This window comes from Theobroma cacao, chromosome 1 (genome assembly GCF_053813885.1).
Source record: "Theobroma cacao isolate CCN51 chromosome 1, ASM5381388v1, whole genome shotgun sequence".
Lineage (NCBI taxonomy): Eukaryota > Viridiplantae > Streptophyta > Magnoliopsida > Malvales > Malvaceae > Theobroma > Theobroma cacao.
The window spans coordinates 33669830-33692431 of NC_142639.1; the positions used below are offsets into that span (position 1 = coordinate 33669830).

General features: G+C 32.6%; 1 non-coding gene across 1 annotated transcript; it reads left to right on the forward strand.

Moving 5' to 3' along the window:
* Nucleotides 1-22262: 22262 nt before the first annotated feature.
* On the forward strand, nucleotides 22263-22369 carry LOC148764754 (small nucleolar RNA R71). The gene has a single exon (XR_016024392.1). It is a non-coding gene; the product is annotated as a small nucleolar RNA R71 (small nucleolar RNA).
* Nucleotides 22370-22602: the final 233 nt, after the last annotated feature.

Consider the following 22602-nt stretch of genomic DNA (forward strand, 5'->3'; position numbering starts at 1 on the left):
ATGATGAGTGAAATTGCAGAGTTTCTTTATTGCCATATATACGGGCATGTAAGAAAAAAGAAAAGTTATAGAGTTTTTGAGATGGCTACATAAAAAAAATAAATTAACATGTGGAATGTTAAAAGGAATGATATATTGACCAAAGTCAAATCTTCAGAAATAAAGTGAATCTTATAAAAGGTTAAAGAGGAAGTGAAGGAAAGGTTAGATGAATATATGAGATGTTGATAAGAGATGTCAATACCAAGTAATGAGAGTGTGAATGGAGATTTCAAGAATGATATCGCAAATGAGTTTATATAGAATATTGTTATGAGAATGTACTAATCTTGTCTTGACTTTGTTGAAAGGAAAAGATTAGTGACAACACAAGTAAATTACGGGGTATGATAGAAATCCTTGGAGATAAGTTGAAGCATGAGTAGTTGGGCATGCCTTTATGGAAATGATATACTTGGAGTATGAAAGAGTAAATAAGTGATTAAGTGTTTCAAGAATATTTAAACATCTTTGAGGAAAAATTATAAAATTTTACGAGATTAGTATGAGATGTGTGATTTTGAAATTTGCTAAGGAGCCAAATGGCTAAGTCACAAGTTAAGTGATCATATGCTGTGAGACATAAGTTTAAAGTAGATATTCCCAAGGAAATACTCAAGAAGAGTTTTGTTATGGATTTTGTGGAAGCTAGCATTAAATTATGTGGCTGTAAAGAGGAAGTCGTAAGTTGGAAGTGAAATTCGTATTGACATTGAAAAGTACTTAGAAGAACCTTATTTCAAGTCTTACAGTTTTAAGTACAAACTGCAGATTGGTCTAGGGAGAATGATATCACATTAGACACATGGCATATTTATAACCATTAAATATTTAGCTTTAAAATTAAAACAAAATCAGCCCATTTCTTATTGATATGGCCGGCCAAAGCAGAACAAAGGAGGAAATTAAAAAACAAGAATCCTAGGTGGGAAAATTGAAGAAAAAGTGTGGGATTTCAAGGGATTAAGCTAATAAAGGTAAAATTTCTTGATTTTGACTTCTGATTTACATTACCCATGCTTTCTTTTTCATTTTCCATGGTTAGATTTCATGTTTTCATGGTGAATTCAGGACTGGTTAGAATAGGTATGGAGAGAGAATGAAGTTGGATTGATTGGACTCTAAGTTATGTTAGTGTTTTTAGTTAGTTTATCATGTCTAGAAACAAACCAACAAGAAAAATTCATTTTCTCCCACTACCTATCATTGGCCGAATTTTCTAGGGAGGATATTGTGGCTGAAATTGATGATATTTCATGATATTTTGGTGATATTTGATGTTTGGTGAGGCTAGAAATTAAATGGGAAATTTTGGTGTGAAAATCCAAACTTTTGCTTAACGTATAAACATGTGTGATTATTGATCTGTGACTGATAAATTGAATCTCATTCACAGTCACTGAGGTAATTTAGGTATAATTGGAGTGTAAAAAGTGAGAAGAATTGATTTGGAGTTAAATTGGAGATTTTAGCTGATTAGACCGAGTATAGTGAGACTTAGGTCGAATATCACATTTAAGTCATTAATCGGACATTTTGCATCCCATCGCATACATTCATTTAGATTTAGAGAGCCTGAAATAGTTTATGATAAATTGACACAATTTATTGAAATTCGTGTCACGTATGATGTATAGGTGATGAGCCCTCTAACAAGGGTAAAGAGATTATGCCCGAAGACTCGGAATAGGAGTATATCGAACTCCTAGTACAGTGAGTAACCTTACTATCGTCTTAATTATCTAGAATGGTTTTTATTCGATTTTGTGGATTTTATGGAAAATGAGTTTAAATGGTAAATCTTTTTGTTTTACAAACAAAACGTGTTTAAATAAAATGATTTTATAAATTGTCTTGAAATTGAATGATGACTTTGAAAATAGAGTAACTGGAGACCACTTAAGGTGTTGTAACTTCATGGTTTGAATTGACTGGCTTATGACAGTATTTGCATGAATGGCTGAATTGGTATTTGTGTTTAAATATATGAACTGTGTATTTAGCCTTAAAAGGTTGTGAATTACAATAATTGTCATATCATGTTATTGAATTTTATTGATTAGTGGGATAATGACGAACTTACTGCAGTGGGCGAGTTTTCGTGGACCAGCCTATTAGAGGGGCACGGTAAACCTCGTTATATCTTACCTCGGTATGAGAGGCGCGGGTGGATAACTCCTGAGGCTAACACTTTTAGAATTCACTTCACGCCAAACCACCACGTGAGGGTGAACTTAGCCAACGCCAAGGAACGGCTATGCTTTCAAAATAAAAACATAATTTATGCATACATGACTTTTTAACAGCCTTGGCGGACTCGGTTGGGATGGCCCTCGATCAAGGCATCCTTGATAACTGAGTATGAGAATGATTTTTGGCACGAGCCAAGCTTTTAAGGAAATCATAAGCCTAGTTGTTTATTTGGTTGAAATAATTTGAAAGGTAATGAAATTACAGTATAATGATTTATTTTAATTGTCTCCATTTACTCGGCTTTAGATATTTTAGATGGTATTTGTTTACTCACTGGGATTATATAATCTCACCCCCTCCTTTTCACTTATTTCAAGCTCAGGATAGTGTGTAGATAGCTGATATCGTCGAAGGCTATAGTCGGCTTTACTACTCCAAAAATTGTAGGTTTACTGCCTTTGTGCACTTTAGTTCCTTGTGGGCCCACGAGTCACTGTAAGTAAATTTCATATCCCGGTTATCTGTATTGTAGTACGTATGAATTTATTTAGCTTTTACATTACAAAAAAAATTAATTACCGATGAATCTATAAATATTGTTTTACAAGAAATTAGAATATTTTATTGAATATTTTTATTTTATTCAAATAGTTGCAATATCATTTTTAATAAATGTTTTAAACACTCAAATTTATTTTAAATCATGAAATATGTGTTTTCCACTCATCTACTACTTTTTTAGTCGGGTTCGAAAAATTTCGAGGAAAAATGAAAAAAACGCCCTTGTAAGGCGAAAATTATTTTTCCATGGTTTTGGAAGGGAAAAAGCTTGAAATTCTTTAAAAACAAGGTTTGGTGATGATTACTCACAGGGGAGATGAGAAAAATGGTACTAAAGCCTTGCGGGGTTTCGATTGGCACTTTAGGTAACGAATGTCTACCGGGACGTCGTTGCGGTTGTCACGGGCTCGAGGGGAGTACCGGATCGTGACAGTTCTTCAATAGATGGCTTAGCTAGTGATGTTGAAGTGGAAGAAAAGTATAAAGATTCAAATTGGGCTCTTAAAACTCGAGATGGAGCCTCTAGTATATTCACACATATAAAGAACTCATCATCATCCTTTTCAAATTCAGCAACCAAAAATGCTTCATGGATCCTTGGGATGGTTTTCAATAAATACTTCATTAGTGACATTATTACCACAGTTACGGTAAAATATTCATTAGAATCATTAGAAAATTTCATAACTCTATAAATGTTGAAAGTTACTTCTTAGTCTTGAACCCTTAAAGTAAGCTCTCATTTCTTAACATCAATAAGAGCTTTAGCAATGTGTAAAAATGGTTTCCCAAATATGATTGGAATATCTCAATCTTCTTCTGTATAAAAAACAATAAAGTCTATTGGAAAGATAAAGTTATCAACCTTCACAAGCACATCTTCAACAATACCTCTAGGGTATGTGAGAGATCGATCAATAAGATGTAGTGTCATAGTAGTGGGCTTAATCTCCCCCAAACCCAACTTTCGATAAATTAACAAAAGCATTGAGTTGATGTTAGCCCCCAAATCACTCAACACCTTAGTAATGAATAAAGCACCAATGGTGCAAAGGATAGTGAAACTATCAAGATCTTTAAGTTTTAGTGGAAGTATGTTCATGACTAATGACATTGCACTCTTCAGTAAGTGCAACAGTCTCATAGTCACCCAATCTTTTTTTCTTGGTTAAAATGTCTTTCAGAAACTTCACATAAGTAGGTATTTGTTCTAAAGCTTTCACAAAAGGTATGTTAATATGGAGCTTCTTAAATACCTCTAAAAACTTTTGAAATTGACTGTCAAGCTTTTGTTTCTAAAAAATTCTACGGAAAGGGTGGTGGTGGTGGTGGGGTTCCATTTCTTGAACTTGTTTGTTAGACTTCTCAATCACTCTCATCTTCAACAAACTTACCTTGATGTTCATTTTGCTTGCTACTATTTCCAACTTTTTGTCTACTCCTAACAGTAATAGCCTTAACATGTTCCTTACCTTTCCTCCTAGCATTTGTTTTTATATCACTAGGTAAAGTCCCTTAAGGCTATTGTTTATAGTGTTGGCCAATTGATATACTTGTGTCTCAAGGTTTTTCAATGAAGCTACTTGACTATGAATAAGAGAATCAGTCTTGGCCATATACTGCATAAGTAATTCTTCCATCGTTGGCTTTTTTTCCTAGTATATAAACTTTAGCTTGAGGTGGAAAACCAGGGGGAAAATTTGGCTTTGGAGTTGAAGTAGATACTTGTAACACCCCGTACTTTGATATGTTGATTAATAGAACTTGTTTGATATCAATTGAAGATGAATTAATGATATAAAAAGTGATTCGAAAGTGAATCGGGGCATAATAAAATATTTCGGTGCCAAGGAGACAAGTGAAAATTTTTTAAATAAAATAATATTTTATTAATAAAATAATATTAAAATATTAATATTTTATTCAGTGTTGAAATTTTTCATGAAGAAGGAATATATGGTCAATCTAAGTGGGGGAGAAAAAGAATGAAGAAATTTTAGAGAAAAACTATATTAATGGAGCCCTCGTGTCTTTATTAAATAAAGCTAGCGTGGGTAAGTAAATATTTAAATATTACGGTGATATCGCGTTGAAACATAAACTTGATATTTTTTTGATGCAAGTGTTAAAGAAGAAAAATGGAAAGAAATTGAAATTAAAAGATTGTGGAAAAATATAATTAAAAATGGTGAAAATCTTAGATGGTAAAATGATAATTTTGTCATAGTTTGGTCAAAGTTTCCAAAGGAAGCTTTGACTCTTCATCCTTATCTCGTGGCTGGTTCTTATCTCCAGCCAAAATATATTTTCTTCTTCTCTTCCATGCTCCCAACGGCATTTTCATGCTCCCACACCATTTCACCTTGCCGCTATGCATTTGAAAAGAAAAATGGCTTTGTTTTGTAAGGAAAACCATACTCTTGGAAAAAAAAATAGATGAGATCAGTTGGAAGAATGGAGAAAAGAAAGAAATAAAGGAGAAAGAAAAAGAGAGAAAGGAAGAAAAAGCTTGGTTTTGGTGATTCAAGCAAGGAAAGGTAAGGATTCTTGTTTTTAGCTTGAGTAATCTTTGAAAATGAGTTAGTGACTAAGAGAAATGTCTTGTGACAGCAAAGATTGGCTTGATCAGAGAAAAATTGGTGACATGCAAGCCAATAAACCCATGGGTACATGATGGACTCAAGGTGGAAAAGGAAAGCGATAAGCTTAACACTATGTTTAAAGCCTACGGTTAGTTGAATATTGTGAGGAATTATGGTTGTTGAAAAGATCTATTTGCATAAGCTAGTTGAAAATTGTTAAGTTTGTATGGCATGTTATTTGAAAGAAATGAAAAAAGAATATTGTGGATGGAGGATTGAGAAACAAAGTATTGAAAGTTATATAATGATGCATGTAAACTTGAAAATAATTGAGTCAAAGTGAGAATGTGAAATACCACATACTTTGATATGGTGATAAATAAAGTTGATCGAATGCAAATTGAGGTCAATTAAAATGTTTAAAAGTGATAAGAGACGAAAGGAGTAGTTTAGGATAAAATATTTCGCAAGTGAGAAAATAATAAAAAAATAATAATACTTTTATCGGAGGAGAATTTGTGAGATATAAAGGCGATTTGGAAGTCAAGTGAGGCATAATAAGGTATTTTGGGTACCAAGGAGACAAGATAAAATTTTTAGAATAAAATAATATTTTATTAATGAAATAATATTAAAATATTAATATTTTGCCGGATGTCGAAATCAGTCATGAAGAAGGATCATATGGTTGATCCAAGTGGGGGAGAAGATGACAAGCCCGACTCTATAAAAATATTTGTCATGACATACATGTGATGGATAGCATGTTTGCATGCTAAAAGAGTCCCAAAAAAAATTTACAAAAAGTCGATACTGTACCTAGAGGTACAACAAAGTTGATTTAAGCCTCGAACTAGATCAAATAGAGAATTTACGATGAAATTAAGAATTTTAATATCCCAGAATGGTTTAATATGGTAATTCGGAGTTCGAGGATCAATTTGGAGTCAAATCGAAATTTTTGTTATCTAGGGACAAAATGGTCATTTGCCACCTGAGGACAAAATGGTAATTTTAAGAAAAGATTTTTGGCCCCATTTGACTTATTGGAGTAAGATTTGAGGTTTAGAAGTGAAAAATTTTAATTTCGGTATAATTTGGAGTAAAAGGGTAAAATGGTAATTTTACCATCCGAAATCAAAAATTTAATTTTTGAAAGGATTTTGATCAAATTCAATTATTTGGAGTGTGAAATGAGTATGAGGAGTGAAAATTATGCATTATGGCAAATTTTCAATCTTTGGGGTAAAAATGTAATTTTAGAAAAGTTCAAGGGCAAAAGTGTAATTTTGAAAATTTTGCTCCATCAAAACTTTGGAAAAATCTAGAAATTTCACTTAAGACTTGGATAAGTCAAAGGGAATGCATGGTGGAAAAAGTAAGACAAGTGGATGGCTAGAAAAAAAAATGAATTAATAAAATATTTAAAATATGAATAAAATAATATTATTTCATTAAACAATAAAAAGGCATAAAAAAATCAGCCCACCCATTCTTCTTCTTCAACATTCGGCCAAGCAAGAAACAAGAGAGAGAAAGGAGAAAATAAAACCCTAGCCAAGAAATATAAAGGGAAAATAAGTGGAAATTCAAAAATCAAGTGAAAAAAGGTAACATTTCTTAAATTTGCCTTGTGCTTTACCTTTCCCATGCATTTCCCATCATTTTTCATGGTTAAATCATGTGATTTGAGGATGATTTCAATTCTGGTCATATGGGTTTAGAGAGAGAAAGTTATTAGATAAATTTGATTTTGAGTTATGTTAGTGTTTAGTGCTAGTTTAGCATGTTTATGAGTAAAACAACAAGAAAAATATTTATCTTCTCCATGAATTTCTCTAGGCCGAATCTAGCCAATGGTATGTGAGGATGAGGTTGACTTTATTTTAAGAGAATTAGGTGGAAAAATGATGAATTATGAGGTTGGAAATTAAATGAGAATTTTCGGTGCAATAAATTGAAATTTTTACCCACTAGGGGTAAAAGCGTAATTTATAGTCCGAACTGATAAATTGGACCAAATTCACAGTCATTGAGGTATTGTGGATATAATTGGATAATTGAAACTGAAATGGATGGAATTGGAGTCGAATTGGGGATTTTAGGAATTTACACCGTGTATAGGCGAGTTAGGTCGGACACCGCAATTAAGCGATTGTCTAGACATTTCAAATCCTATCTAGTGCATACGCATGGATAAGAGCCTGAAATAATTTATGATAAATTCACACAATTTATTGAATTTTGTATCATGGATTATGGATAGGTGGTGAGTCAATTGTTTCGGGTAAGAGACTGCACCCGAGGGCGGAAGATAGGAGTATTTCTACTCCTAATACTGTGAGTAAACTTATTATCATCTTAATTATCCATAGTAGTTTTATACAACTGTGTGATTTTATGGAAAATGGGTTTAAATGGTAAATTGCTATGTTTTAGGAGAAATTGTGATTTTATAAAATGATTTTATAAATTTGCTGAAAAATCGAATACTGGTTTTGAAAATAAAGTAATTGGAGACTGTCTGCTTGTGTTGTAAATTTATGGTTTTAAATTGAATGGCTTATGACAATATATGAGCATGAATGGCTAAATTGATTTTGGTGTCAGAATTATTTGTATTGTGTATTCAGCCTTGAGAGGCTAGATTACGATAAATTGCCATGTCATGCTAGAATGAATTTTATTAAATTGATGGAGTATATATTAATTATTTACTGCAGAGGGGGTTCCGTGGACCAGCCTATTAGAGGGGCACGGTAAACTCCATTATATTATTACCTCGAACGGAGAGGCGCGTAGGGTATCTCCTGGGGTAAAGCTTAGGGTTCACTTCACGCCAAACCACCACGTGAAGGGGAACTCAGCCAACGCCAAGGAACGACTGTATTTTTCTCAAACTAAAATATATTTTAAGTGTATACAAAATTTTAATAGCCTTGACGGACTCGGTTAGATGCCCTGCGCAAGGTATCACCGAGTATGAGTTTTGGCACGAGCCAAAGTTTTAAGAAATTCATAAGCCAAGTTGATTACTCGATTTATATGGATTGATTTTATTTGGTTGAAATGAACTGAAAGGTAATGAAATTACGGTATGATGACTTATTTTAATTGTCTCCATTTACTCGGCTTTAGATACTTTAGATGGTATCTGTTTACTCACTGGGATTATAAAATCTCACCCCTTCTTCCTATACATTTTTCAGGCTCAAGACAGTTTGTAGATAGTCGAGTAGGACGAGAACTAAGCTCGGAACTGCATTATAGAAAGTAAGAGTTCACAGTCTTACATCCTCTTGGTCAATTGGAGCCCACGTGTCATTACAGATCAAAACTTATATTTTGGTTATCTGTATTTCTATTCATACAATATTTACTTTACTTTCATGTGCGAAAAATTATTTACGAATATTTCTATAAAAATTTATTTTATGAGAAAATATAATATTTTATTTATTATTTTTGAATAGTACTAGTTGTCAACAATTTGCTTTCAAATGAATGTTTTAGATACTTAATTGTTTTTAAATCATTAAATATATATTTTCTGCTTACGTACTACATTTTTAGCAAGTTTTGAGATTTTTGACGAAAAATTACGAAAATACCCCTGTGAGCCAAAAAATAATATTTTATTGTTCTTATTTGAAAATGACTTATGATTTTTTTGAAATGCGAGATTTAATAACTGTTGCTCACCGGAGAGATGCGGAAGTTGATGCTAAGCCTTGCGGGGTTTCAATCGGCATTCGGGGTGAAGAATGTCTGTTGAGGCCTCGTGGCGGTTGTCACAGGCCCGATGGGGAGTTCCGGGTCGTGACAATTTTATTGGTATCAGAGCATGGTTTAGAGATCAGATATTTTGATTTTAAAGCTTTGGATTTTAAAGTTTTTGATTTTAAAGTTGTTTTAAGGAATCTACACTGACACTGCGTGGCCCCAAGTCCAGTTAAGTTAAGATAAGTTAAGATAAGTTAAGTTAGGTTAGATTGAATAGTATGTATGCATCTTCATGTAGAAATCTACCTACTTTTGAGATGCATAAATAATTAAACAATTACTATTTGATTGCGTATAGGTTTTGAGGTGCACTGGTGACATACACACCATGTCTAGAAGAGGTGGTAGTCTCGATACCTCTCATAATGATAGCGAGGGATCTCTAGATTCTACGGCTAGAAGCAAATGGCACCTTGATACAGGTGATTCGAAAGGTGGTCCATCCCGAATTCCTAATAATAAAATTCCTAAGAACTTATCAAAATGGGTTCATAATAAAGGAAGCTTTAAGAGTAGCCTGAATTTTGAAAGTGAGAGTAGCTCCAATATTCTGAAAACTGAAATAGCTTTCCTTTTGAAACAATCCGAAGAGTACCATAGAGAATATACGAGGAAGGCGATTGCAAGGGGAGATATTCGTCTTAGGAAGGGGGTGAACGTTGTATGACATTTTCCTCCCGGTTGTGGAAGAAATGCTGCACCGATAAGTGATGAGGAACGTAGGAGAATACAACAAGCCTGGATTGAGGAGCAAAAAAAAAAAATCTCAAGAGGAGGAAAACCCGAAAGAGGATCTTTAGGAGGACTCAGAGTAGAATCTTCCGATAAGATCAGATTAAGATGATGATCCCAAGGACATGTAATATTTTCGTAGGATTTTACACTACCTTAACTCTAAGTAGATGTTGTGTAAAAGAGATAATAATTATCTGTACAAAGAATTAAAAATAGTTTGGCTTTTAAAGTATAGGACTATAATGTATTATAAAATGGCTGTTTAAGTAACTGAAGGTATATGGGAATTTTTAGTATGATAGGGATAAATTGGTAATATAATTATTGAGGAAGGTTATAGAAGAAAGCAATAAGGTTATAAATGACATTCGGAATGGATAATGTGATTACGTTAATGATTGTAATTTAAGCATGAAGGGGATTATTCAGTGATGTTATGACACTATGAGGTAATAGTTGGGCACAAATATAACCTAATGAAGTTAAATTATGGAATATGGGGAATATAAAATTTTGATTCAGTAAGGATTACGAGAATAAAGTAAGGAGGAAGATGAGCTATTTTCGTAGTTAATTATACCGAAAGTCAATAAGATTACTGGAGTATAAGACAAAGAAGATAATTGGATAGGGATGACAATAAATTTGAGGAAAGTTGTAGATAGTAAGCAACTTATATGTGGAGTGGTATATGTATCATGAATTTATTACACTGTATGGAAAGGATGTTTTAAGGTGGAATTTTATGAAATGTTGATAAAAGTTAAAAGATGACATGAGATGAAAGTATTAATCTGGCTTAGTGTGTAGGACAAGAAAATAAAAGGTATCTATACTTATGGAACTCATGATATATATCTAAAAGGGAAACCACTGGTTGAGAATGATTGATATGGTGACTTTGAATGCAAACAAATAGCTTTGATGAGAAAATTTCCAATAGCTACAGTACTTTAGCATTGACTGTTCAACGCTATAATGCTCCGAATACTTCACGCTTATGATGCATGAGTAAGATGGGAGTGACATGATAATGAGCTTACAAATTGAATTTTGGTTGTTGGTCATTGTGTTTTGTTATCTGGGAGTCTTAAATATTCTGGAGAATGTTTACTCAAATGAATTGAAAAACTTCTTTATTGCGTTGTATATGGGCATATAATTAAAAAAAAATTGAAAGATTCTTGAGATGACTATATTGAGATGAGATACCAAGTAATGAAAGTGTGAAGGAAGAATTACGAGACTGGTATAGAAAATCAGTTTATATAGAATATCATTATGAGAATTTGTAATATCTGTATTGATATAGTAAAATGACAAGGGTTAGTAACAACATGAGGCTAATTGTGTGACACCCTAGAAACCTATGAAGACGAGTTAGGGATTGAATGGATGAGTACGTATTTATATATCTTTAAGAGTAAGTGTTTTAGGAATACATAAACATCTTTGAGAAGAGATTCTAATCATACACAGCAAGTATGAAATGTAAAATTTTTAAAACTTGCTAAGAAGCCTAACGGCTAAATCACAAGTTAAGGGATCATATGCTGTGAGATATAAGTTTAAGATAGATATTCCTAAGGAAATACTCAAAAGAAGTTTTGCTCTGGATCTCGTTAAAGCAAGCACTAAGTTATGTAATTATAAAAAAAGAAGCTGTAAGCTGAGAGTGATATTAGTATTAATATTGAAAAATACTTGAGGAGAATCTAGTTTTAAGTTTTACAATTTCAAGTACAATTTATAAATTAGTTAAAGAAGAATGATGTTATGTTCATACGAAGGAGTGGAACAAAGGATAATAGAAGTTGACCCTGAAAATGAAGTCAGATAATGAAACTTTCCCAATATATTATGGAAATTGGAATTCGAAAATGCTTAAGGCATACATGATTCAAATGGGTTCGAGTCTTAAGTGACAAATCAATATCGTAATGGAAGAAAGATACAAGGTAATATAGAGGCATGAAAAATGATTAAGGACAAAAGGATGACTCTTAGGAATTATGGTATTGCATGAGATGCAATGATCAAGTTAAGATAAATCTTTGAGGCATCAATAGGATTATAAAGCATACACGCATAATAGATTATAATTCAATAGAGATGACATTGTGATGAATGATATATAGTATAAGGAAACTCAAACATATGGTTGGAAATTATATGAATGATATGAAGTTATACACAAGTATAATAAGAAGGTTGACATGCACTATAAGAATTATTATATTGAAACTAGGATTAGGATACGGATGAATAAAGGGGGAATGTAGTCTAAGGCATGTGAACACATAGATTCCTATATATAAAGAGAGATGTTGACATTTGAAAATGCATGTATCTATGTATATATGAAATTGATAATTTTATTAACTAAAGTGAAGAATGGTTATTAGTAATTGGGAGATTTTGAAATAGTGCCCAGAGAGGTCAGTGAGCTAAAGTGTTAACGAACATGTAATGAACGATTAAAGTTATGAATGACTTTGAAGGTAAACCTTGGATTGTTTAAGTTCTTAATGGAACTCTAATAAAGGAAGGGTATGGACCAGTATAAGATGGATGAATCAAGGTTGAGAAATTTGGTACGGAGCGAATTAATAAAATGATGATTAGGTATACATAAGTAAGTATGATATGTGATCGAAATCAGTATAATTGAGGTGAAGTTATGGTTCAAATTTAATAATGGTGATAAAGGCATGCTTAGTGTCTCGATATAAGAGATCATGGTTATGAAAAGTATTACTGATTCAGTTCCAAAGGATGATAATTGCCATAAATAAAGCATTTAATTAAACTAAAGGTGAATGAGGTAAATAAATTGAATGTCCCTACAGAAGGAACAAGGAGTAGGATCATAGAAGGAGATTGATAACACAACATCGATGGGAACTCGAGGACGAATTCTATTTAAGTGGGGGAGATTGAAATACCCCATACTTTGATATGGTGATAAATAAAGTTAATCGAATGCAAATTGAGGTCAATTAAAATGTTTAAAAGTGATAAGAGATGAAAAGAGTAGTTTAGGATAAAATATTTCGCAAGTGAGAAAATAATAATAAAATAATAATAATTTTATCGGAGGATAATTTGTGAGATATAAAGGCGATTTCAAAGTCAAGTGAGGCATAATAAGGTATTTTGGGTACCAAGGAGACAAGATAAAATTTTTAGAATAAAATAATATTTTATTAATAAAATAATATTAAAATATTAATATTTTGCCGGATGTCGAAATCAGTCATGAAGAAGGATCATATGGTTGATCCAAGTGGGGGAGAAGATGACAAGCCTGACTCTATAAAAATATTTGTCATGACATACATGTGATGGATAGCATGTTTGCATGCTAAAAGAGTCCCGAAAAAAATTTACAAAAAGTCAATATTGTACCTAGAGGTACAACAGAGTTGATTTAAGCCTCGAACTAGATCAAATAGAGAATTTACTATGAAATTAAGAATTTTAATGTCTCAGAATGGTTTAATATGGTAATTCGGAGTTCGATGATCAATTTGGAGTCAAATCGAAATTTTCGCTATCTTGGGGCAAAATGGTCATTTGCCACCTAAGGACAAAATGATAATTTTTAGAAAAGATTTTTGGCCCCATTTGACTTATTGGAGTAAGATTTGAGGTTTAGAAGTGAAAAATTTTAATTTCGGTATAATTTGGAGTAAAAGGGTAAAATGGTAATTTTGCCATCCGAAATCAAAAATTTAATTTTTGAAAGGATTTTGATCAAATTTAATTATTTGGAGTGTGAAATGAGTATGAGGAGTGAAAATTATGCATTATGGCAAATTTTCAATCTTTGGGGTAAAAATGTAATTTTAGAAAAGTTCAAGGGCAAAAGTGTAATTTTGAAAATTTTGCTCCATCAAAACTTTGGAAAAATCTGGAAATTTCACTTAAGACTTGGATAAGTCAAAGGGAATGCATGGTGGAAAAAGTAAGACAAGTGGATGGCTAGAAAAAAAAATGAATTAATAAAATATTTAAAATAATATTATTTCATTAAACAATAAAAAGGCATAAAAAAATCAGCCCACCCATTCTTCTTCTTCAACATTCGGCCAAGCAAGAAACAAGAGAGAGAAAGGAGAAAATAAAACCCTAGCCAAGAAATATAAAGGGAAAATAAGTGGAAATTCAAAAATCAAGTGAAAAAAGGTAACATTTCTTAAATTTGTCTTGTGCTTTACCTTTCCCATGCATTTCCCATCATTTTTCATGGTTAATTCATGTGATTTGAGGATGATTTCAATTCTAGTCATATGGGTTTAGAGAGAGAAAGTTGTTAGATAAATTTGATTTTGAGCTATGTTAGCGTTTAGTGCTAGTTTAGCATGTTTATGAGCAAAACAACAAGAAAAATATTTATCTTCTCCATGAATTTCTCTAGGCCGACTCTAGCCAATGGTATGTGAGGATGAGGTTGACTTTATTTTAAGAGAATTGGGTGGAAAAATGATGAATTATGAGGTTGGAAATTAAATGAGAATTTTCGGTGCAATAAATTGAAATTTTTACCCACTGGGGGTAAAAGCGTAATTTATAGTCTGGACTGATAAATTGGACCAAATTCACAGTCATTGAGGTATTGTGGATATAATTGGATAATTGAAACTGAAATGGATGGAATTGGAGTCGAATTGGGGATTTTAGGAATTTACACCGTGTATAGACGAGTTAGGTCGGACACTGCAATTAAGCGATTGTCTAGACATTTCAATTCCTATCTAGTGCATACGCATGGATAAGAGCCTGAAATAATTTATGATAAATTGACACAATTTATTGAATTTTGTATCATGGATTATGGATAGGTGGTGAGTCAATTGTTTCGGGTAAGAGACTGCACCCGAGGGCGGAAGATAGGAGTATTTTTACTCCTAATACTGTGAGTAAACTTATTATCGTCTTAATTATCTATAGTAGTTTTATACAACTGTGTGATTTTATGGAAAATGGGTTTAAATGGTAAATTGCTATGTTTTAGGAGAAATTGTGATTTTATAAAATGATTTTATAAATTTGCTGAAAAATCGAATATTGGTTTTGAAAATAAAGTAATTGGAGACTGTTTGCTTGTGTTGTAAACTTATATTTTGGTTATCTGTATTTCTATTCATACAATATTTACTTTACTTTCATGTGCGAAAAATTATTTACGAATATTTCTATAAAAATTTATTTTATGAGAAAATAGAATATTTTATTTATTATTTTTGAATAGTACTAGTTGTCAACAATTTGCTTTCAAATGAACGTTTTAGATACTTAATTGTTTTTAAATCATTAAATATATATTTTCTGCTTACCTACTACATTTTTAGCAAGTTTTGAGATTTTTGACGTAAAATTACGAAAATACCCCTATGAGCCAAAAAATAATATTTTATTGTTCTTATTTGAAAATGACTTATGATTTTTTTGAAATGCGAGATTTAATAACTGTTGCTCACCGGGGAGATGCGGAAGTTGATGCTAAGCCTTGTTGGGTTTCAATCGGCATTCGGGGTGAAGAATGTCTGTTGAGGCCTCGTGGCGGTTGTCACGGGCCCGATGGCGAGTTTCGGATCATGACAGAATGATTGTTGCTGCCATATATGTGGGTTATGTGTAAAAATATAAGAGGAATTTGAATGAAAATGGCTGAAAAAGGTTAATGTGCGTGCTAGAGTCATAAATAAGTTACCGGTAATTATAATTTAAAGAATTACGCAAGCAAAGGATAAAGACAACTTTAGTAAAAATGTGTCAAGATGTTTATGAATATGCAATGTTAAGTAAGGAAAAGTGGTGATTCTAGCATAGTATGAGTTATTAACATGATGGTTAATGTTTGAATAAGGAAGAAAATGGGAATGATAAACACTAACTGTACGTTTGGTATAGGGAATAGCTTAGCTATTCCCTATCTATTCTCATGTGTTTGCTTTACCTCCGTTTGGTAAGCAATGTCATAGGGACAGGGGAAAAACTCAAGCTTAACTACACCCAAGCTTAGACTTGAGGGAATATGTCACGACCCGGTACTCCCCTCGAGCCCGTGACAACCACCGCGGTGTCCCGGTAAACACTTATTGCCCGGAATGTCAACCCGAAACCCCACAAGGCTTTACTATCAGTTTCTTTGTTCCCTTGTGAGCAACCATTATCAAATATCGTGTTCTAAAATATTTTAAGCTGTTTCCAACTTTAAATAAATAAAATATTAATTTTTCGTCTCACAAGGGTATTTTGGTCATTTTTCTCAAAAATTTTAAAACTGGCTAAAACGTAATATACAAGTACAAAACCCACAATTCATATTCAAAATGAGTTTAAAAGTCTAAAATCTTCATTTAAAACGAAATTATGGTTATTTGAATATAATAAGAAAATAAAAGAAATATTAAGTAAAATATTTTATTTTCTTATAAAACAATATTTATAGAGTTATACGTGAATAATTTTTATAATGTAAAAGCTAAATAAATTTATACATACTTAAATATAGTAAGCCAAAATATTTTATTTAATTTACAATAACAAGAGTGCCCCCGAATAAACAAAAGTAAAAAGGACTGTGAACCTACGGTTTGGAAAATGCAGATCCCACTGTAGTCCTCGATGAGATCAGCTATCTACTTACTGAACCTGAAATGGGTGGAAAGGAGGGTGGTGAGATTATAAAATCCCAATGAGTAAACAAACATCATCATAAACATCTAGAGTTGAGTACATGGAGACAATAAAGTAAATCATCATCAACTGGGTTATAGCATTAGAACACATTTTGTTCAAAACACGTAAAGAGGCTTATGAATCTCATAAAAATCTAGGCTTGTGCCATAAATCCATTCTCGGAGACACCTTGACCGAGGCATCCTACCGAGACCGCCAAGGCTATTAAAATTCACATTTCACATAAATCATGTTTTTGTTTTGAAAACATAGCCGTTCCTTGGCGTTGGCTGAGTTCCCCCTCACGTGGTGGTTTAGCGTGAAGTGAACCCTAAACTTTACCCCAGGAGATACCCTACGCGCCTCTCCATTCGAGGTAAGAATATAATGGGGTTTACCGTGCCCCTCTAAAAGGCTGGTCCACAGAAACCCCCTACTGCAGTGATTAATTAATATATAATCCACCATATAATAAAACTCAATAACATGATATGGCAATTTTGTAATTCGTAGTTTTTCAAGGTAACCAAACAATTCGCATTTCAATACAATTGCCAACTAGCCAATCATGCTCGATTTATCATAAGCCAGTTAATTTAAACAATCCAATTGCCACAATTAACAGTCTCCGTGTACTCTATTTTTCAAAATCACTATTAATTTCAAAACAATTTATAATTTAATTTCATTGAAACTCATTTATTCATAAAACATGAAAATTTATCTTTTTAAATTCCTTTTTCCATAGAATTCATGAAAGCATCTAAAAACCACCCTAGATAATTAAAATGACAGTAAGTTTACTCACAATGTCTAGAATGCAGACTTTCGAAGCACTCTGTCTACTGGTCCTCGGATGCAATTTCCTGGCCTTTATCGGAGGACACACCACCTTCACACAGTACAAAATCGAGAGTTTCACCAAGTTGGTACTAAATCAAAATTAAACTAATTTAGACTACCAATGCATGATATGGAATGCAAAAATGCACTAGTAACTATCTAAACTCGGTATTGGCCTAATTCGTCTTATCACTCGATTAAATTCCTAACTGGTCCGTTTAAATTCCAATTTAATTCTTTTCAGTTTCTATACCTCAATTGCTCCCAAATTAACTTAATGTCCCTTAGTGTGGTGCAAATTATCAGTCCCAATAGCAAATTACGAAAATACCCCTAGTGGGTAAAAATTCGTATTTTTGCTCCGAAAATTTCCATTATTTTTCTAGGCTCATAATTCATTATTCCTTAACCAATTCTCCTAGAATAAAATCAAACTCATCGTCACTCACTACATGGTAAATTCAGCCATTAATGGTTGGGGGAGAAAATAAATTCTTTTCTTGTTGTTTTGTTTCTAAATATGATAAACTAACTAAAAACACTAACATAAATTAAAATCAAATAAATCCAACAACTTTCTCTCTCCTAACCCATTTTTTCAGAATTGAATTCATCATGAAAACATGTAATTTAATCATGGAAAATAAAGAGAAATGCTTGGGAATAAGAAAACTCAAGCTTAATAGAAAAAACTCACCTTTTTCACTTAATTTCCTTGAAAATTCACACTTTTTTTTTTATTTTCTCTCTCTAGGGTTTTGTTTTTGTTTTCTCTCTCTTCTTGCTGGTTTGGCCGGCCATGGGGTGGAAGATGGGCTGTTTTTGTGCCTTTTAAAAAGGAAAATAATAAATTAATAAAGGCATGACACATGGCATCATGTCATTGGCCCGTTTTTTAAAATTTTAAAAATTTAAACATTTTATCTCCACCACATGTTTAGTCAAGGGTCAAAGATGAAGACAAAGGAAGACCATGTGCTGGAAAAAATATCCTGGTGGTGGAAAATTACAATTTTGCCCCTGAGGTGGCAAAATTACCATTTTACCCCTATACTCCAAATTATACCGAAATTAAAATTTTTCACTTCTAAACCTCAAATCATACTTCAATAAGTCAAATTATACTCCAATAAGTCAAATGGGGTCAAAAAAATCTTTTTTAAAATTTCCATTTTGTCCCCAGGTGGCAAATGACCATTTTGCCCCTAGTTAGTGAAAATTCCGATTTGACTCCAAATTGATCCTCAAACTCCAAATTACCATTTTAAGTCATCCATGAGCTGTGAAACTCTTAATCTCACCTTAAAATTCCTATTTGATCTAGTTCGAGGATTAAATAAACTTTGTTGTACCTCTAGGTACAATACCGACTTTTGTAAATTTTTCGGGACTCTCCTAGCATGCAATCATGCTATCATCACATGTATGTCATGAATAGTATTTTATAAGGTCGGGCTTTACAGAATAGCCTTACAATGTGATAAGACTAAAATACCCCTTATAACTTAAAAATATTACAACCTTAGACCTATAAATATTTTTTTTTCTCTTTTTTCCTTTTTCTTTCTCTTTCTTCTCACGTTCTTTCCTCTTTCATTCACTCTCTAACTTGCATTCATCACCGGAGATAACGTTGGCAACAACGACGGTAGCGACGATGGAGGTTTCACGATCGAATATGATCGAAAAGTGTCGATCTAGTCCTTCGACAAGATTCAACCGAGATTACGCCAGATCTGACACTCAATAACCAGATCTGATGCTTCCCGACCAGATCTCGCAATTGGATCTGGCACTCCACGGCCAGATCCAGTCGCGAGAAGTGCTGATCTGGCACCCTAGTGGCCAGATCCAGCCATATGGTGAGCCAGATCGACATTTCATTATGCCGGTCACTTTTTCAGTGGCCGGCCCATGGAGAAGAAAAAAGGAAAAAGGAAAAAAATAGAATAAAAAAGAAAAAATTATTTATAAATTTTAAAATATTAATATTTTATATATAATTTAAACATTATTAATATCAATATGATTGAAAATATTATAATATAAATATTTTAAAATAATAATGTTTTATTTATTAAATTATTAATATATTAAATTTTTAATGAGTATAAATAAAAAATAAAAAAATTATTAATATTTTAATCATAATAATATTAAATTATAAATAAAATATTAATAATTAAACTATACTAAATTATTAATATTTAAATTATTAATTATTAATATTTTAATTAAATTATAAATTATTAATATTTAAAAAATAAAATAAAAATAAATAATTATATATATAATAAAAGGTATTTTTATCTTTTTATTTTTTATTTCTTTTTTATTCCAAAGTTATTGCCATCAACCAAACACTGCAAGAAGTCATAATAATTATTCCTACTCTATTCCATTTGTCATACCAAACTATATAATACTTATTTTATTGTATTCTCACCTCATTCTATTCCCACGTAATAGATATTCTATTATATTCCTATCTATTCCGTGAACCAAATGTGCTATAAGATTATTCGATTTGGTTTATTGCTAGGAAGTGTGCAAGCTAAAAAAAAAAAGAAAAGGACACTATGGTGATCAACTAAAGGAGAAAACACACCCAGATAAATGGCGAAGTGATATCCCGCCATTGTAAGGTGAGTAGGGGTGCCTATTTCAAAAATTTCCATAGCTATATAATGTTATACGTTTTATAAACGTTACCGGATTTCATTAAATGCAATTGTGGAAAGGAGGAGCTGTTAGCCTCGATAAGCGATTTCTAAATGGATTTATAATGATTTATGCACTGTTATTGTGGAAAGCATGGGCTGGTAGGACTCGTAGTAAATTGTGGATGCAAGTTGTTTTGAAAATTATTTTGGATATATCTATAGATGAGCTATATACGTAAAGTGTTTTAGAAACCGAGAAACAAGCCATTTTATACTGTTTTGCATTCAAAATCTGTGCCTTGTATTTTTGTGTGATATGCTTAGTTTAAATGAAATAGTTAAATGATTTAAAATGCAAGATTTGAGCACCAGTTTTAGTCCGATCTTTGTATAAGAGAATACACCATGCCTTTTTATGTGAAAAGTAATTTGAAGGGTTGTTGAACCTTGGTTTCAAATGGTTTTAAGCGAAAGACTTGGAAACCTCAATGTGATTTTTGAAAATGGTTTTGACAAATCAAGTGCATCGAGAGTACGCCGACTGTCACTTAGGTTAATTGTGACCCTCGTGCACGAGTGAGCTCTAGCTAGATAACTTTTGGGTCACGGACGAGCTGTTAGGTGTGGCAGGGGCTACGACTTGTGATATGTGTACATGGCTAGGCCATAAGTGATCTAGTAGAGTAAGACTCCAAGATATGCGCAGTAGCGATCGCTTGATTCTCAAATGTCAGCCAACATCTTAGAGACTGCCATGGCTATAGGAATCCGGTGGAGTAAGACTCTCGGATTGTTATTACGTGGAAGTGGGTTCATGTGTTGATATTATATTTTCTTACTCGAGAGCCTTGTGAGTTTTTCGACGCATATTCTTTGGCATGGTAAAGGGTTTAGATTTTCTCTACAGCTCTCCTGGTTTAAATAAAAGCTTTTCGTACTTACTTGACAATCATGAGTTGGTTTATGTGGCTATAGACTTTGATTTCTTTACATGCTACACATTTTGGGAGTGTGCATACCTTTATACCGTATTTCATATTTTGATGGCAAATGATATTTTCAGTAATTGAAACTGTTGCGGTTACACTTATTTTTGGCACTGTTTTTCCAAAGAATGCATTGTATTATGATTTTACGATATTATTTTTACAAGGCACAAATACCCTTATTGTGATTTGGTTAATAAGATTAGCATTTCATACTCTGATTTTATCATTCAAATGATCTAGTTATTGCTTGTTTCCCATCTACTCCTTACTCACAGAGCTGATGATCACTAAGTTTGTGAGACTCACCCCCTCATTTTCCCTTTTGCAGATAATGATCGACCTAGCGTGAAATCATCGGCACTTATGGTCCACCGCAGATAGGTAAAGGCATCTCATAGTATTTCATTCCAAGTCACTCTGATGTTAGAGGTCGAGTCATAGCACTTTGTTTATTTAATTGTAAATGGATAGTGACATTGGTATAAGTATTAAATTGGAGATTTTAGACTTCATGGTATATACTTATGAGTATATGTTTTAAAGATTGAATTGGTTATTGTAATTATGGTTCAAGTTATGATACGAAAGTATATGGTTTGAGCACTAATATGGATTGGTGAACAAGTATTTGCATTATCAAGAATCTCTAATAAGGCTTGCTTAGGTCCAGTGGGCTATGCCTATTAGGCCCATGCGTCGGTCATGGCCCAGGATTTGGGCTAGACAATACCTGATTATTATTCTAAGAAAAATTTGAATGATTCTTCCGACCAAGGTTATAGGTGTTGAAGTAGGGGTTGCTTTGTTGCTTATTAAAACTCCTAACAAGCTGAACTAGTTCTAACCTAACTTGACAATGATCACTAGGATGCCCTTATCCATAGTAGTCACGAGTAATAAATGGGCTTTTAATAAAATGAACCCTTATTGAATCAAACTTCTTAGTCAATGTTGCTACTTGTGTAGTTAATGCATTAATAGCTTCTAGCTCATGAACACCAGATACTCTTCTAAGCATTACTCTTTCATATGGCCATTGATCATTATTAAATGCCATTTCTTCCAACAGATTATAAGCTTCATCAATAGACTTTGCCATAAGAGCTCCTCCAACAATAACATCAATAGTAGTTTGAATATGACCAGTCAAACCACTATTAAATGTTTGTACCTAAAGCCACTTAAGTATACCATGATGAGGGCAATGTTGAAGCAAATCCTTGTATCTTTCCCAAGCCTCGTAAAATGACTCAGAATTAAGCTGCATGAATGATGTAATATCATTTCTCATTTTCATTGTCTTGGCTAGAGGAAAGAATTTGGCTAAGAACTTTTAAGTAAAATCATCCCAAGTAAAAATGGAGCTGATGGGAACCAAATTTTTCCCTTATCCTACAATGAAAAAGGGAAAACTCCTAGTCTAATAGCATTATCGGTAACTTCATTATGCTTGAACATGTCACAAATCTCCATAAAATTTGAGATATGAGCATTAGGATCATCATTCAGGAGTCCTGCAAATTAGAT